The sequence below is a fragment of the Bombus fervidus genome, unplaced genomic scaffold (genome assembly GCF_041682495.2).
Source record: "Bombus fervidus isolate BK054 unplaced genomic scaffold, iyBomFerv1 scaffold0053, whole genome shotgun sequence".
Lineage (NCBI taxonomy): Eukaryota > Metazoa > Arthropoda > Insecta > Hymenoptera > Apidae > Bombus > Bombus fervidus.
In genome coordinates this window covers 35001-40000 of record NW_027212616.1, presented here as the reverse complement: position 1 = coordinate 40000, position 5000 = coordinate 35001, and positions in this window count along the sequence as shown.

The window sequence follows — 5000 nt, the reverse complement described above, 5'->3', positions numbered from 1 at the left end:
TATTTGGTCATTACGTCCAGGACAGCGACCCGCGGCGCAGCAGTGTAGAGAAAGAGTCGATACGAGAACGAAGGAACAGTCGAGAAATAGTAAAAAAGTTCACTAAGACTCGAGGAGCGGTGACTGAATTCTCAACCGAGGCCGTAGAATAGCCACGCGCTCGACGCTGTTCCGTCCGGACCGTCCGACTCGACGTGTCTCTTATAGATACCAAAGCGCCGGCCGGACGGTCGGCGCCGGCCGGGCCAGCGGCCGGGCGCTTACCATGTAAAACCTCCGTTAGAGCGTACCGTCGGACTTAGTCTCTGAAACGCTCGACCACTTTTTTCGAATAAACTACCCTTAGAAAACATCCTATCGTCGAGATATTTTAACGCACCGCTTATTTTAATATTTCAAACGAGTTTTTATCGAAAAATTTAATTTTTTTTTTTTTTTCAAAATCGCATCAGTAAACCACCTCTTTTAACGAATACGGACAAAAACCACGTTCTTAATCGATTAGAACACGTTAAAACAACGAGAAATATGCAAAAAAATATATACCTTGCAACGTTAATTAACGAAAAAATTAAACAAATATCGCAGTCGTGTCAGTTCGACGGACACTAATTTTTTAAAAAATTCGAAAAAAACGTTTAATCCAGTTGTATTTAATAGAGATATAACCGTTTCTGCAAAAATATTTATACCTTATAACGCTTTTTAACGAAATAACTCGAAATAAGCTTTTCGGACTTTTCCGCCGGCCGAAATTTTTCTAAGTCCCAACGTACCGTCGGACTTAGTCTCTGAAACGCTCGACCACTTTGTTCCAATAAAGTACCCTTATAAAACGTCCTATCGTCGAGATATTTTAACGCACCGCTTATTTTAATATTTTAAACGAGTTTTTATCGAAAAATTTAATTTTTTTTTTTTTTTTCAAAATCGCATCAGTAAACCACCTCTTTTAACGAATACGGACAAAAACCACGTTCTTAATCGATTAGAACACGTTGAAACAACGAGAAATATGCAAAAAAATATATACCTTGCAACGTTAATTAACGAAATAATTAAACAAATATCGCAGTCGTGTCAGTTCGTCGAACACAAATTTTTTAAAAAATTCGAAAAAACGTTTAATCCAGTTGTATTTAATAGAGATATAACCGTTTCCGCAAAAATATTTATACCTTATAACGCTTTTTAACGAAATAACTCGAAATAAGTATTTCGGACTTTTCCGCCGGCCGAAATTTTTCTAAGTCCCAACGTACCGGTCCAGAATGAGACAAAGTTCCAAAGGCCCGGTCGTATCCGTCCGTTTTTTTTTAACCTTCCACGGACGAAATAAACGTTTAATCCCGACGTAAAATACAATAATATAGCGATTTATATAAAAATATTCATACCTCATAACGCTTTTTAACGAAATAACTCGAAAAAACTTTTCGGTCCGAAATTTTTCTAAGTCCCTACGTACCGCTCGAGAATGCGACTAAGTTCCAACGTCCCGGGCGCGATCATACTTTTTTTATATAACTTTTCAGCGACGAAATAAATGCTTAATCCCGATGTAAAACGTCATTTTAAAGCGATTTATGCAAGAATATTCGCACCTTATAACGCTTTTAAGCGAAATAATTCAAAAAAACCTTTCGAATAAAAAATTTTTTTTTAACGTTTTCGGGACCAAATAAACGTTTAATCCCGACGTAAAATATAATAATACAACGATTTATATAAAAATATTAATACCTCATAACGCTTTTTAACGAAATAACTCGAAAAAACTTTTCGGTCGAAAATTTTTCTAAGTCCCTACGTACCGGTGGAGAGTATGACCAAGTCCGACGGGCCGAGTCGCGTCGGTCCACTATTTTTTTTTAACGTTTTCGGGACCAAATAAACGTTTAATCCCGACGTAAAATATAATAATATAGCGATTTATATAAAAATATTCGTACCTTATAACGCTTTTTAACGAAATAACTCGAAAAAACTTTTCGGTCGAAAATTTTTCTAAGTCCCTACGTACCGGTGGAGAGTATGACCAAGTCCGACGGGCCGAGTCGCGTCGGTCCACTATTTTTCTTTAACGTTTTCGGGACCAAATAAACGTTTAATCCCGACGTAAAATATAATAATATAGCGATTTATATAAAAATATTCGTACCTTATAACGCTTTTTAACGAAATAACTCGAAAAAACTTTTCGGTCGAAAATTTTTCTAAGTCCCTACGTACCGGTGGAGAGTATGACCAAGTCCGACGGGCCGAGTCGCGTCGGTCCACTATTTTTTTTTAACGTTTTCGGGACCAAATAAACGTTTAATCCCGACGTAAAATATAATAATATAGCGATTTATATAAAAATATTCATACCTTATAACACTTTTAAGCGAAATAACTCGAAAAAACTTTTCGGTCGAAAATTTTTCTAAGTCCCTACGTACCGGTGGAGAGTATGACCAAGTCCGACGGGCCGAGTCGCGTCGGTCCACTATTTTTTTTTAACGTTTTCGGGACCAAATAAACGTTTAATCCCGACGTAAAATATAATAATATAGCGATTTATATAAAAATATTCATACCTTATAACACTTTTAAGCGAAATAACTCGAAAAAACTTTTCGGTCGAAAATTTTTCTAAGTCCCTACGTACCGGTGGAGAGTATGACCAAGTCCGACGGGCCGAGTCGCGTCGGTCCACTATTTTTCTTTAACGTTTTCGGGACCAAATAAACGTTTAATCCCGACGTAAAATATAATAATATAGCGATTTATATAAAAATATTCATACCTTATAACACTTTTAAGCGAAATAACTCGAAAAAACTTTTCGGTCGAAAATTTTTCTAAGTCCCTACGTACCGGTGGAGAGTATGACAAAGTCCGACGGGCCGAGTCGCGTCGGTCCACTATTTTTTTTTAACGTTTTCGGGACCAAATAAACGTTTAATCCCGACGTAAAACTTAATAACATTCCCATTTATATAAAAATATTCGTACCTCATAACGCTTTTTAACGAAATAACTCGAAAAAACTTTTCGGTCCGAAATTTTTCTAAGTCCCTACGTACCGCTCGAGAATGCGACTAAGTTCCAACGTCCCGGGCGCGATCGTACTTTTTTTATATAACTTTCCAGCGACGAAATAAACGCTTAATCCCGATGTAAAACGTCATTTTAAAGCGATTTATGCACAAATATTAGCACCTTGTAACGCTTTTAAGCGAAAAAATTCGAAAAAACGGTTCGATTAAAAAATTTTTTTTAAAGTTCTCGGGACGAAATAAACGCTTAATCCCGACGTAGAAATACATAATATTCCCATTTATATAAAAATATTCATACCTCGTAACGCTTTTAAGCGAGATAACTCGAAATAACTTTTCGGTCCGAAATTTTTCTAAGTCCCTACGTACCGGCCGGGGGATCGACGAAGTGCCAACCTCCCGGTCATGTCGGTCCGGAGGGGGCAATTTTTTAAAAAAATAAAACGAAATCGTTACGTTCGACTAGAATTCGTCGAACCATAACGATTTCTATAAAAATATTCATACCTCGTAACGCTTTTAAGCGAAATAACTCGAAATAACGTTTCGGTCCGAAATTTTTCTAAGTCCCAACGTACCGCTCGAGAATGCGACTAAGTTCCAACGTCTCGGGCGCGATCGTAAATTTTTTACGGCACCTTTCGGGGACGAAATAAACGCTTAATCCCGATGTAAAACGTCATTTTAAAGCGATTTATGCAAGAATATTCGCACCTTATAACGCTTTTAAGCGAAAAAATTCGAAAAAACGGTTCGATTAAAAATTTTTTTTTAACGTTGTCGGGACGAAATAAACGCTTAATCCCGACGTAGAAATACGTAATATTGCTATTTATGTAAAAATATATACGCATCATAACGCTTTTAAGCGAGATAACTCGAAATAACTTTTCGGTCCGGAATTTTTCTAAGTCCCTACGTCCCGGCCGGGGGATCGACGAAGTGCCAACCGCCCGGTCATGTCGGTCCGGAGGGGGCAATTTTTTAAAAAAATAAAACGAAATCGTTACGTTCGACTAGAATTCGTCGAACCATAACGATTTCTATAAAAATATTCATACCTCGTAACGCTTTTTAACGAAATAACTCGAAAAAACTTTTCGGTCCGAAATTTTTCTAAGTCCCAACGTACCGGTCGAGAATGCGACTAAGTTCCAACGTCCCGGGCGCGATCATACTTTTTTTATATAACTTTCCAGCGACGAAATAAACGCTTAATCCCGACGTAAAACGTCATTCTAAAGCGATTTATGCAAGAATATTCGTACCTTGTAACGCTTTTAAGCGAAAAAATTCGAAAAAACGGTTCGATTAAAAAATTTTTTTTAAAGTTCTCGGGACGAAATAAACGCTTAATCCCGACGTAGAAATACATAATATTGCCATTTATATAAAAATATTCATACCTCGTAACGCTTTTTAGCGAGATAACTCGAAATAACTTTTTGGACCGGAATTTTTCTAAGTCCCTACGTACCGGCCGGGGGATCGACGAAGTGCCAACCGCCCGGTCATGTCGGTCCGGAGGGGGCAATTTTTTAAAAAAATAAAACGAAATCGTTACAGTCGACTAGAATTCGTCGAACCATAACGATTTCTATAAAAATATTCATACCTTATAACGCTTTTAAGCGAAATAACTCGAAATAACTTTTCGGTCGAAAATTTTTCTAAGTCCCTACGTACCGGTCGAGAATGCGACTAAGTTCCAACGTCCCGGGCGCGATCATACTTTTTTTATATAACTTTCCAGCGACGAAATAAACGCTTAATCCCGATGTAAAACGTCATTCTAAAGCGATTTATGCACAAATATTAGCACCTTGTAACGCTTTTAAGCGAAAAAATTCGAAAAAACGGTTCGATTAAAAATTTTTTTTTAACGTTCTCGGGACGAAATAAACGCTTAATCCCGACGTAGGAATACATGATATTCCCATTTATGTAAAAATATAT